The following is a 14,654-nucleotide window of genomic DNA, read 5'->3' as shown; positions in this document are numbered from 1 at the left end:
GGTTTGCTGAAGTTCACTTTTTTAGCTCGCTGTTATCACGAAGCATGTAAATCCTCAGGCCATCGCTACATCCAGGCTTCTGTAGGACATGAGCCATTGATCTGTCACATCAAGCCACTGCTGGCACATCATAACCTGTGTCTCTTCCAGAAGTTCCCTTTCTGAATGCAGTTCTTGGCTAACCCACTGGTTCCTCCCCCTCCTGCCTCTCATCTTCCCATTCCTTACTGTAATTCCCCACAGGTATCGTCAGCATGATCTGAACATCTACTACTCCAGCTAGATGAGGGACTATATTTGTATTAGCTCCTGGCAATAGTAATTTATTAAATTCTGGAAGACCAGCCACTAGAGTGAATCTAACACACCCTGCAAGCATGTTAAGCTCTCTCCCTTTGATCCATTTCCTCTTGCATAGTGACATTTAGAATGGCTTTATGCATAATGAAAATCTACTTTTACCACCTTTGATAGAAAACAACTATTTGAAAATCTGTTCTCTGCAATGAAAATATCTTCGCTGAACTGCACCTGCTGTGGGTTATCTCTGAGGGTCTATTTCAGTCCTAAAATTAACTCCATACTAACTCCCTGTCACTGTCTCCCTGGATGCAGTCCTGCGCTTCCTGGGGCTCGGCTGTCCAGGCATCCCTAATGAAGTGACTTACCCAGAAGCAAAAAAACCCAAAGTATGTCACACACACACACCAGCAATTTTGGTTGGTGTGTTTGCATCCTAAAGCGTTTACGCCTTCTGCTACATAAGGGACAGCATGGTAAGAAATTCTAAAGAAGTGGGAGTGTCTGCAGCTGGAAAGTGAAATGATATCAAGTGATTTCTTAAAAAAAAAATCCTCCTGCTGAAGACATTAAGGAGGGAAAACAGGTAGGGGGAAAGAACATAACATACAATGTGGATGGCACATGGATAGACAACTTCAAAAGCTCAAAGTGATTTGAACTTTTTTTTTTTTTTTGCCTTGAAAGTGGAAAAAAAATAAAAAGAGAGAGCCCCTTTAAGTCGTACTGACATACTGGGGCTGGTAAGTAACTGCACCCTGTGGTTCGCATTACTATTTTATGTGTTCCTGTTTTTATGGAGTGCTAAATGGCTTAATTACATTTTACTGGTTTATTCTGCTCACTTGCTCATAACCTCATTAATCTGACACACACTGTTTTTTTCCCAAAATAGAGACTACACAATCATTTTTGTGTAATAGTGTCTCTAGGTATTTGCAACTGTCTGACTGGTATAATGTGGTTGAATTTGCTATTTATTAGGAAATTATCACCTCTACATAAAGGTGCAAGTTATGAATAAAAAGCATAAACTGGGCAGACTAAGCTCTTTAGCAGCACATCAGGATCCCAGCTGATTTAAGTACTTGGTGGTGCTGCTGGAGTGGAAAGGATGCACTGCTCAGTCTAATTATCATTATCTTACTTTCACATGAGGAGATAGATTGCTACTGTTCACCCAGATAATTTCTAGGCCATACCTGCACACTTTTTAAGCTTGATCCCTCCACTATTTGGCCCGCTGCAGACAGTGTGGAATGTCTGGCTCTGCCAAACAGAAAAGCAGAGGTGTGGGGACTGCAGAGCCCTCTCACCACAGCCCTTGCTGGGAGGTCGATTTTATACAGCAGAGGGATGTTACCTGATGTGTCTGGGATGATGCATCTTTAGGGTTTAGTGGGTCAGATAAAGGGAAGTTGATTTGTTTTGACTTGTTTTGGATCATTTTGTGTGAGATATGGCACAATGATGCAAACTGAAGTGTCCAGCCTCACAGAGATCGAATACAAGGCCAGAATAACTTGAGAGATCTTTCTGTGGTTGACCCCATTGCTTTGCCCCATCCCTAAACAGCATTCACTCATTATTTTAGCTATTTAAACCAAGTAGAAATAGGAACTCGGTGCCTGCAAGACAGGTAAAAAACCCCAAACAAATCAGCTTCTGAAAATCTTCAGATTTCAAATCTTTAAGTATTTCAAGTCTTCAGCAGAGACAAAAAACTGATTAAATTTAAATGCTGAAGAAATGGGATGTTCTGTCATGTCTCTGATTCTACCCTTGTGAAACAACTCAGTGAGACTCCTCTGAGGGCAAAATGGTACCCAGCAAGGACTTGGGACGTCACTAGTGGCACTCTGTCAGATTTTTATGTGATGATTGTCTACCCATATCCCTCTGCTTTGCAGCAAGATGGTCTGCAGTTTACAAGCATGTAAAACACATGCACAAAGTTTGCACATCAAGTTGTGTGATAAAATTTAAAGACACTGCTGATGACTTAACATGTCCTAAAAATGTTATATGTATTACTGTTACAAATAACCCTGAAGGCAACTGCAAGTAAAACTAATGGTAAAACTCCTTTCAAACTGTCTTGCCCTTTTCCTTTTCTTTCTCCTGTGTTTTTTTCTGCACTGAGCCAACAGTGCACTGGAAGGCAGTGCTTACCTGAAATAGCTGTCACAGAGATTTGAAATTGAAACTGGAGATGATCCAAGGAGAGACAGGGGTTAGGGCAGAGATGAACCGGATGGGCAGCAGAATTCAAACACAAATCAGGGCAAAAGGCCTATCCTTTACACTGAAGAAACAGACCTTCTGTTCCAGGGATCTGTCAAGAACTCAATGGCTCTCTATGAGCCACTGCAAAGAGACCACAGAACTGAGAGCGTCCTTTTAAACAAGCCATTGAATCTCAAGTAACAGATTTGCATTGCCTGACTCAAGAGACAGAGACTACAATAACAGAAGAAAGAAACAACTTCAGGTTCAAAAGATATGCATCAATCTTTTTAAACCAATGTTAAAATAAAAAGCATCTCCTTGCTAAATTGTGGAGTTTTATCCTGATTGCTAAATTAATTTCTCCTGCTTTGTTTTTTCTTCAGCTATATTTTTTCCCTATCCTTTTCTTCTTTTCTCTTTTTATTTTGAAAAAAACTCAGTTTCATATTTTTCTTTCATCTGATTATATCAAAACAAGGACTGATCTTTTTTCCTGCTTTCTGCACAGCTTGTTAGCTAAGGTCTCAATCCTGCAAACTCATTTGCACAGTATAGCTCCAACTGTCAGTGAGCTGAACATCCCATGTAAAAAGACTGTAAGGCTTGGTTCTGCTCAGTTCACCCATCCATCTTTTCTATCCTCCTATATACTTTTTATTGAGATGTCTGTAAAAGAGTTGCCATGCACACAGGATTGGTTATTTTCTACAGCACTTGATCTAAAGCAATAACAACCATAGGTGGTTGTCTCCAGAAAGGGTGCCTTCTGCTCTCACACAGAGTAACTCCAACTAAGAAATTATTCAGAAATAAAAGGGAAAAGAAATATGGAAAACAATGCAATTAAATGGCCTTAGCTCTCCTATTTTAAAAACTCAAACTCCTTTCATTAGAATTCATCATATGAGGTCAAACAGAAATAAAGCATTTCCTCTTATTTTTGTACATTAAAATGTTCAATATAAATCAAAGGAATTGCAATAATTCATAATTTAAAACTAAAGCTCACCACATTTGTATCACAGTAGGAGGTAGTCTTCCTGCAAGAACACACTCATACAACCAAAATTTCCCAGCTTCAGTCACAGGTTATTCTAAAGCAAAACACAAGAAAGTGATTCAAACAAAAAGGCTCAACACAACAACAACTATGCTAGATCGAAGACAAAGTTTATCTTGTGAGAATCCCCAAAGGTTTATCTAGTACAGGATCCCACATGACTCAATAAACCCCTGAGACATCTTTCCTCAGTCATATTTCTTCCAAGACAGTGAAGACAGCATACAAGAGAGAAGGAAGTAAAAAATGGAAAGTTATTTCAAAGCAAAGCAGTTGCAAATGATCACCTTTGAAAGTGCCCTTTTGCACCACTTCCAGCTGGTGATCCCACTACTGACAGTGCTGAGAATCTTGAACTACGCTTTAGTTAACCCTGGGAATGAACCTGAAACTACAGAGGTATCAAAGGGTTGCTAAAAATTTAAAAGCAGCACTTTTACAGCCTTGCTGATTATACAAAAAACTTTGAGAATCTAAGTTAGGTGTATCCTAGCACACTTTATACTTGTTTTGCTTACTCAAGGAGTACTAGGAACCTCATTTCATTTAACCTGGTCTGACAATATAATGGCTCGAGCACAAAGACCAACCCCATCCATGCAGACCCCCCCAAAACAAAACATGTTTGCTTGCAGGCGCGCAGTTCAGTACTCCTTTCTCACCACAGAATAGTTTGGAGAAAAGTCCATGGCAGAGCACATCCTCCTGGTTTAGTTCCTAAAACGGGCTCTGAAGCAGCCACAGGAGGAGACCATCACACATCTGCAGAGATGCTGTGCCATTAAATCTGTGCTGTACCACTGATCTCTGAACCTCTCCTGTGACCAGGGGTGGTCCGTCCAGCATTTAACATTGATAGGGAACTCAAAAGTATTTCTGATGTCACAGCTGGGTCCAACCAACAGATCTTTTGCTCTACAGTTTCCCTGAAACCAAAACTCTGAGTTTTTCCTCAATTAACCAAACTTATTCTATCTTTAACTCTAGTTTTGACAGCATAATTACATCCCAAGGTGAAGTGATAAACTTTCAATCATCAGTTTTAACACATATGGGCATAAGCAAAAGAAACAAACAAATAATTTGCTCAGCTTGTGCTTTGTGAGTAATAATTATTATTTCACATGTATCCTGATTCTCTAGGATTATAACTTAATTAGCTACATATAAGTAGAATAAATAATTGGTGCAAGCCCCACTGGAGGCTGCTCTTGGCGCTAAGATGGATCCTCAAAAGAAAGCCTGGCAACCGGAAAAAGACGGCTCTAACAGCCACCTGCTTTGGATCTGGCATGAGTAGATGGACACAGGCTTTCAGTCTCTTTCAGGATGCTACACTGCACAGTGGGGTATTAAAAACAGCAGCTGTGATGTCAACACGGTTCTTTGGAGTGCTTTCAAGCCTTGTTTCTTCTCCTCAGAATGGGCACGTTTCAGGAGCTACAGATTAATTTCAAGAAGATACCAAATGTTTCCTTTACACTGTATACACTTGCAGTAGGATATTATTTTCACATACGTTATGACAGAATGCATGCTGTAGATACACCATTCTTTTCAAAACAAAATTGGCTCCCATGACATTGTCATACAGGTGCATCCAGACCCTCAGCACAGAAATACCATAGCCCCTTTTCTGGGGTCTAGGAATGGGTTTACTTGCAAGTGGTCATTTGCACAGATACAAGTGGATTTTTAAAAAAGCACAGCTAAAGGAATTTTCTCCACTAGCCTGTTGAAAATCTCTTTTTATGACTAGTGGTTAGTGTATTTAAGAGTACTTCTCTGTGCTTTCCTGGTCTGTGACAGCCTTGGGAAGTGAAATCCGGTGACTGTCACTACCCTTGGAGCTAGCTGGAGTGGCTGACAGGTCCTTGGCCTTCTGCCTGAGCAGATACCTACTTTAACTACTCAACAACAACCAAACCATAACCAAAAACAGGCAGGAAAGGACATAACCTGTCATTTCTAGCTCTGTAGGCACCCCATTCCCTGAGGTACAAAGGTAAACCTGGATGTAAATGGGAGTGCAGTCGAATGGGATGAAGCCAGACCTTTCTGTTTTGCACAGTGCAAACACAGGAGAAATTCGTAGTGTCGAATGAGATTTGTGATCCTTTCTATTTTGTCAAGACATCTAAGGCTGAAGAAACATAAGACCTGTGGATCAAAACATATAAGAATACTTGAGGGAGACCCTGTGAAATCAGCCAGACATGTTTCTCACCATTTCATAGGACAGAAGGCTGGAGGTGTACAAGCACGTAGTCACAGTAGTCCCAGCAACTTTGTTAATTCCATCTGCCTACACTATGGGGAATTTTCCATTTGAAAACTTAACAACAAACAAGAAATGAGGGTTGCTGACGGCTTTATGTAGAACACAGGGCCTTGTATGAGTATGCCAGATTTTCCATGTGGACACCTGTGCTTGCAAAAGAGAAGTGCACGTGTTGGTGGCAGATTGGACATCTGCCCGCCTGCGAGTCATGGATCTTTGGTCTCTTAAACCCACATAATTTCAGCACACAACTTCCCTTGCACCAATGCTTGCAATTTAATTGCAAAAGCCTGGCCCTTGGTATTTCGTGTGTGAGGGATATGACACTCTCAGATGTACCAAGGCAGGAAGCGCAGGAAAAAATGGAGACAGAGAAAACACACAGCAACTTTTCCATTTTGGGCTTTAAAGAGAACTTCTACAATACTAGAAAAGTCCTGTATGAAGAAGCTGACAACCATCATAGAAATGGATTTTAATTGCTCTCTTCACTGTATTTTAGTATGATAGCAATTTGTGTGCCAGCTAAAGGCAGTCTGAATTGAACAGTGCCCTGACAGAAGCTGCCAAGGTACTAGATCACTCTGTGCAAATATTGGTATTCAAAATCAGGTCAGGACAATTTTGACATTTGCTCTATCTCAAGTTGCTAGGATAGTGTTAATAAGGAGCTTTGAATTCCTCTCTGCAGCACAGCATCTAAATTACAGATCATTATTCTATTTTCCTTAAATGAGCAATCAATTTTAGCCACCCAGAAGAGCACCACTGGCAAGCTCTCCTTGCTGCCCCATCCCTCTCTGCTTTAGGCACAGAATACCTGCTCATGTGCTAACGCAGCTACAGAGGAGACACACGTGCACCTCTACAAATGTGCCGCGCACCATTTCCCTCCTGTTGGCACATCCTCTGCCAGGCAAATGTGAGAAGTGAGTACAGCATCAAGATTTTTGCTGCCAGCTTCCCTCCTCCACCAGCTGGGAGAGTGAGGGCAGGGGCAGACGGAACCGAGAGGCTGGTACTCATCTCCTCAGCAACAAACCTGCCACTTGGCCGATGTTCCACTTGAGTGGCCTGCTGGGATGGAGAGGAGCCTGGCTGCTCTCCGTGGGGGCCCGCTGGCCACCACTGCTCCACTGAACTGACGGCTGCTTCGCTGGTGCGAAACCAAAAATTAGAACTGCGGCGAACTCTTCTCTAAGTGAACTGAATTGAGTAGCAGGCGAGAGCACCTCGGAGCAGCTTCCTGCCATCCCAGCACTTAGCTGGCATCACCACTGATAAGGAAGCACAGGCGGTGCTGCTTTTCAATCTCCCTTTGTGGGCTTGATCTTATTACAGAAAACAAATTTACCAAGCATGAATTATCGCTAAAATTCTTAATGCTCTGGCAGAGAAGAAAGCCTGATGCAGACACCAGTAAATAGGCACGTCTGTGGATGAGGATGCCTCTCCTAGGCACGCTACACTCTCCCAACTTTTGGCTATGTGCTGCTGCTGCGAGAATTATTCAAAAGATGGGCTGCAGAAAAAGGATCAATTAATCTGCTGAGCGAGCTTTCGAACCCATTCTCAAAGCCGCTGACAGCCGGAGACCCCCTCCCTGCGCTTGGTAATTACCTCAATATTTCCTGCACGCTTGTTTAAACGGCTTACACTGGGGCTGCCTGTGAAGAGGAGCTCTCCCTGCGCCGATCTGAGGCAGGGCAGAAAGGCAGCTTCCCTTATCGCTCTGCTTCACTCCATCCGCAGCCAGCGGGGCGCTGCCTAATCGCCGGCCCTGGGACAGGGACGAGCAGGCTGGGGGACGCAGATAGATGTCACACCAAAGGAGACTGGGACTTTCCTACCGCGCTGGTGCCGCGGAAAACTCATCACGCTCTCGCTGTTTCAAAGGAGGGAGAGGAGCCCCTTTAAACCAGAGGCCTGTCCCTTAATTATACAAATGCAGCGATCAAAGTTATTATCTGTCCTTACAAAGGCCGGAGCTTTAATTGAATGGTGTGTTGCTACCTTTGAGAGAAAGTGTTCAGTACTCCTGGAGAGCAAAGTGCCAGGAGGGGGGAAAATGGGAAAAGAGAGAGTGAGCAAGAGGAAAAGAGCAAGAGGGAGAGGGATGGTGTTTAACAAGGAGGCTGCTTTATATGGAAATGTAATGAATACAGTTGATAAAAAAAGGAAGAGACAAAAGTTGTGAAGTTTCAAGCTGTGAAGGAACTTCAAAGTGTATTCAAATGTCACATTGATTTTTCTTCAAATCTCTAAGTCGTAAGTTTTTCAAAAGAGGAATATGATCCCCTATTTTATCCACTAATGTTTTATCTACAAAAAGGGCAAAAAAGCACAATGTTTTCCTTTCACATGATATAATCCCTATACTGGAAGCCTATCTTTTTTTTTTTTTTTCAAGCAAGGATTTTTCTGTGTCTTTGAAAGTGGTGAGGTCTTCACCACATTTGTGCATTGTATGTCTAACTCTAGAGAATTCTGGGACTGAAAACCTGCTCTAAGTGGAGAAGAACCATACCCAGGTGGGTTCTTATTACCACAATACTCCCAGCCAACCACAGCAAGGCAATGCTGTGGAAAGGAATTTCCTGGAAGGAAAAGATGTGACAGCTCTGGAAGTGATCTTCAAAGAGACAGGAACCAACAAGGTTTTCTACCATGGTAGTAATATATTGGCAAAGTAGTAGAATAAAATTATGGTAATTACTAAGGCAGCGACACAACCTAATATGAACAACTTAGCTCTAAATGAAAATCGACAGCATAATGGTCTGTCATCTTCAGTGGCCTACCATGGATCTAGGAGGAACCCACTTTATGCTCCAAAACACTAATTACCAATTGTGTTATACATCTGCCACTATGATAGGTTGGTAGAAATTCCAGATAAAATCTCTGAGAAGCAGAGCATAATTAATGCCAAAAATCATTAGAGGGAACAAAAGCTGTTTTATGATAAATTCTGAATATCTGAAGTGGTTCTTACAACCTAAGCTCCTACAACAATGCAAAGGAAAGGTTTCTGCAGCGCTCACAGGTTAGTGATTACCCTGTAAAAATGAAAACCTCAAAAAGAGATGAACGTAAAGAAAAACAAATATATTTTGAGAAATCTCAAAGGTTTGGAGTGAGTGTTTTCACTCACTCATAGTCTTCCAAAAATAGCTTTCATCATCTCTCACTTGGGATAATCACAGCACTAGGGCTGCAGGAAGACCACAGAGCACACCTGTCTCAGGTGACTCACGTGAATTTTTACACTTGGCAAAAGAAACTGTCATTGCTTTTCTCCTTTTATGTTGTTTTGTTTGTCCTTAAAATTTAGCCATCTTGTTGAGAAATCACAAAAATGGAACACATTCTCTTATCATGTCCAGTTCCCTTGCACATGGATTTCAGTGCTAATAACACCAAATCCGAGCAGAATACGCTCAGGGTTTTGTGTAAAATGTCCCAGAATTTGGATTTCTTACAGAGATTTGCATTTGGGCATCAGCTAGTAGTGGGAAGGGAAGAGTTTCTCATCAAGCTGCCTAAAATTGCTACTTTGTGGAAGAATCCTTAGTCAAGGTAATACAGGGACAGGACCTCAACTACACTTTGCCTAGAGACTGCAGCTCTGTCACTTTGTGGAAGGGCAGGCAGGTGTAAAATACTGCAGTGCTGTGCCAAACTACTTGCAAAATCATAAGAATTTGTCTTTTAATTATTATTTTGAGCAGTTAAGTGCCAAAGTACTTGTGAAATCATAAGAATTTGTCTTTTAATTATTATTTTGAACAGTAAATAGTACTGCTGTACAATACAGGAGTTTCTAGTGAGAAAAACCTTTGGATACATTTCTAGTTAAGCCAATGTAAAATTTTTTTCAAAGGCTTTAAGTAGCAATCCTCACATGCTTAGATGGAGTTCTCCACTCTTTCTGCTGACAGTTTTGAAGTCAAAATAACCACAAGTAAAGTTTGTGCTATAGGAACAGTACTGGTACTGAGTCTAGGGCAGCCTTCCAGGTTTTCTTGAGGAAAACCTTTGGTGGAGTTAGCATTTGCAACAATCCCTTTCCCCCAAGCCCCTTCTGCAGGAATAAAGGAGGCCTTCAGTTATATCCTCCTGGGTTATGTAGACTGCAGATCAGTCTTTCCACACAGGGATTCCAGTGAACTTTCTGTGGGGATTTAGACTTGATCTAGTGCAAATGCAGATGGGACATGTGAGCAGCCAGAGTCAGGGCTGAAAGTGCCATGCCTAAAGCAGACAAAGTGAATTTTAGGAAGGAAGTTTTGCAGATGCCTTTGAAGCCTGGTCCTGCTGACATGGATCTAGCAATCAGAACTATGGAGCCACCATGAATGAGACCTCCTGAGAGAAAATCTAAACCAACCAAGCAGGCACCACAATGACATGGGAGAAAAGAAATAATTTACCTTTCCTTGCCCAAAGCATTCAGATGAATGAATGATTCTTTTAAAACTGTCGGTCCGCTTTGGCTTTTTACATGATTCCCAAGAGCTTTTTGCTCTCTGTGCTTCTCTTTCTTTGACCACTTCTGCTATCTCTGTTCACAATTCTGTTCCTATCACTCACTCAGTGCTCAGGCAACACTAATCAAGGAGATTTTCTCAACAGGTGGTTCAAGCCCCAGGAATACCTGCTAAATTTCTATCATAATTGGAGATAAGATTTGAATAATACTAAATGTAATTCCCCATCTCAGTATGAAAATACCAATTTGTCTTGCTCCTGTTTTTTAATACAAATACACACTTAAGAAAACAGAAAAATTCCCTTCTTGTGCTACATTTTGAGTTACCTATGAGATAATTGATATAAACTTCACAGGTTTATTTGTTATTAAATTCCACTGATGGAAAATTTATCCAAAGTAGAGCAGGATGCACTGAATTTCCTGTGGTTACTGGCTGAGATAAAGGATACTTTTGGAAGCTGAGGAGAAAAAAAGGTTGCCATCAGACCTAGGGACCATCACAAATCTTAACTTGCTCATGCTCCATTTGCTCGGTGTATTTCCTTCACCCTGCCTATTGTAATGCAAGCACACTGCATTTTAAAGTGAAATAAATATCTTATCATGACAGACATAACTACTGCAGGTTTGGACACCTGGTGTGATAAACTCCTTCCCTGCTGCCTCCCAAGATGTTAACACTGGGAGCTTTCATTTACATCATCCAGCTCAGTAACAGCAAACTCCCCCTCCATTGAACCCCTCTTTCTAGAGACTGCTTTCCAGAAACTTCTTTAAAAATCCAAGAATGTTAGAGCCATTCAGTTACAAATCTTTTTTTAGAATGAAATTTCCTACATAATTACGGCTGTTTTTCTTCCAAAGATTTCTCTCATGCCAGAGAGCCATTATTAACCCCTGTAGAAGATGCCATGGTTTGGTCTAAAATTATAATTATCTAATACTTGGACTGTAGTTAGATTGTTAGTAAATTTCCTTGAAGCTGAGATTAAGTTCATCAGGCTGCCATTCTTGAAACTGATTTTTTATTCAGTTAAAAAAGAAGAATAATTTTTATTCTAAGTACAGGCTGGATTTTCCCTTTTAAAAGGAACAGCTGCTATTTTTAATGATTTATTGCCAGTATCTTCCCTCTCTTGCACTTTATTTCTTTCAGAACCCCCCGATGAATACCATCTGGTTCAAGTGATTTACTATGCTTGCATTTCATGAGCTGCTCCACGACATCCCAAATTAAGACAAGGAAAATATAGTCTGAGTTTCAGGAAAATCTTTCTGACAGATCTATTAGACAGTGGAGTAATCCTTCAGTGGGAGTCTCATTGTCTGAGTCATTTATAGCAAGACTGGACAAAGCATTGGTAAAATATACTTCAGGGGGCAATTCTGCATAAGCAGAAGGATAGTTCAGATACATGACTGAAACTGAGAAAGAAAAAATTTTAAGGGAATGACTACTCATCAGAAAATGCAGTTCTGCAGACAAAACTAGAAATACTTTACTAAACTGTGAGAATTTTGGTGAATGCTATTGAAGAAAAAAAATAAAAAGTGGAGTAATTATAGTGTCAAAATGTCATATTGAAGTATTCTCTCAATAAAGAATTTCATTTTAAATGACATTTTTATTTATCCTATTTCTATACTACATTCTGAAGCAGAAACCAAACTAAATGCTAAATATTTCCAATTCAGCCTAAATTTATTGTTCTTCCCTCCAGAACTGTACTTCCTAGAGAAATACAGAAAAGCATAGGTTTTTTCCTGTCAAAAATGAAAGCAAATAAGAAATACAACTTGAACACTGAAAATTGCCTTCCAACAGGCTTCTGACAGTTTTCCATGGTAAATGACATCTCTTTGTGTTCCATGTTTACAGGACATTTCTCCACATTTGCCCTTTCACTTTGTCATTGCAGTACCTTGTCCCTCAGTTCCTTCCAGATTAAAAGCAACAGAAATGTGCATTTTGCTCTGGCTGGACTGAAAGGCATTTCATAACAGTTTAGATTTTTATTAGTGAATTTCTTTCTCATTCCCTGTGGCTTGGCTACTTTCTTGTCCTCAGCTTGCCCTGAAGTTTTATTTTGCTTTCATTGATGTGTTTTATCCTTCCAACTGTAATATAATTGGAAATCTTAATCACAGTTGAAATAACTCCAAAGACAGCCTTGGAGAAACAGTCAACACTGAGGTGAACTGTGTATTTTTTTCTAAAGCGTGGCTGGTCGCAATAGTTCACTGAGGCCTTTCTATCCTTTTCAAGAGTAAGAGACAAAACACAGCTTCGTTTTGTAAACAAACCAACTTTCAAAAGTGTCAAACCCCATATTAAATTTTGAAGTCCTGGGATCTGGCCAGTGCTTAACAGCACTCAAAATTACCATCCTTAGAAGCAGAAAGTCTCAATATATGAAGATTTACTCTTGCTTCCTCTATATAAAGGAAGCAGCTTTCTGAAAGTGGTTTGCTTACCCCTTGATCTACAAGACCCTTTTGGGTCTTCCCCTCATTTAATATCTATTTGAAGCCTAATACCTTCCACAAACCTAAAACAAGAATCTGCAAAAAGCAAACATGCCTGGACTCCCACGTACATTCCTCCCACAGTGAGGTTTTCTCCCTTTCTCACAAAAAAGCTCTCTTCTGCCACCAGTTGTCTCTTGATCTCAGTGGTAAACCATCTTGCTGTCTCTAATGAGTCCTTCATGCTTCCCACACACATCTTGCCTCCTTGGAGACAATCAGGATGACTGGAGGGTTCCCTTCCTGTTCCCTGGGCTCCATCTGTGTTTCACAGAGGACTGGCAGAGGGAAGCATCCCCGTCCCCATCTGCAGAACCAAGTTGCCTGCAGGCAAAGCACCACATCCAGCCATATCTGATATCTTAGCAACTATCTGATCATACTTGGTAAGGAAGCTAAGGTGCCCCAGCTCCCATGGGTAGTTCTGAGGGTCTTTATCCACTCCTACATTTTATCACAGTATAAGGTAGATGCAAACTGGGCATCTTCTACCTTGTATGATGCTCTGCATCAAGAGACATGGACATTTAACAGGGTATGGAGAAAGAAGGTGCTTGGTGTCCCTATTTGTCAGCTTTTTAACAAAGAGAAGACCAAAAAATAGCTACCTGGAAGCTCACACAGCTTTGAGAAATTTCCCTGAAGCTGAGCTGCAGCACGAAGGTGGAAGATCTCTGGGTTCTTTTACAGGTAGCAACTTAGAGAAATAATGTCCCATGGTTAATTTGCTGAGAAGTGAGAGAAGAAGGAAAGCCCCAGATAGATAGAGAAAGTGACTGAAAAATTGAATTTCTGGAAGGTTTCTTGTCATAGTGCATATAACCACATCAGGCTGCAAGGATCTGCTGTAAAACTCAAATCACAAGCACTTATCTGTACCAACCGTAATACAAATGCACCACTCACACATTTTCAATGCACCCCTGGATTGCTTTAGGCAATATTTGAATTAATTGTGTAGCTTTTTAATATATAATTTGCACATATGGGAGAGTAAAGAGTAAAAGTCGAGTAAGAGAATAATAGTTGAAACTAAGTCCTAGAAGTATAGGCAATGGATCAGGAAGAACATTCTTATTTCATTTTTGATTTAAAGACATAAATGGAATCACTTTCCACTCTACTTATGCAAAAGAAAAAATAAGGCAAACATTACCAATTTTACTGAATCTACATTAGGAAGGACAAGTCTCCTGTGAAAACAGTGCTGAGGTGTAATTGACTGCGTTACCTTCTAGCTAAAGGGGCTAAGTTATTGCCAGATCAAAAAGGTCAGGTTGTAAGTAACAATGGTTATTTCAGATTCAGGGAATGCCATTAAAGTTAAAAGCAGTTGTAATGCAACTTAATGCCTTTGCCTGTTTTATTTACATCTTATTCCTAGCATTTAACAAAAAGGTTATGGAAAAAATAGCACCTGTAGACAGAAAAGAATTTCATTATGATCTCACTTTTAATTATTTAGTGTTAAATGGTAAGATTCTGACACTCCTATACACATTATTGCCTTACTCCATAAATATCTAGTTTCGACAGTACTATGTCTATACTCCCATCAAATCAAGAGGATGGGATTTTCACTTTCAAATTCTGCAGGAACAAAATCACTGCAGTTTATTCTGGATCAGATCTATTGATTGACGTTTGCTGTCCCACAGAGAACTAGACAAAATATTTCTAGTTCTTTCTTTGGTTAGCAGATGCCTCTTTAAATACATAACTGATTCCATAGGTGGATATACTGTCAGTAAAGCAGTATATCT

The sequence above is a fragment of the Haemorhous mexicanus genome, chromosome 4 (assembly GCF_027477595.1).
Source record: "Haemorhous mexicanus isolate bHaeMex1 chromosome 4, bHaeMex1.pri, whole genome shotgun sequence".
Classification (NCBI taxonomy): Eukaryota; Metazoa; Chordata; class Aves; order Passeriformes; family Fringillidae; genus Haemorhous; species Haemorhous mexicanus.
Note: the sequence above shows the minus strand (reverse complement) of the source record.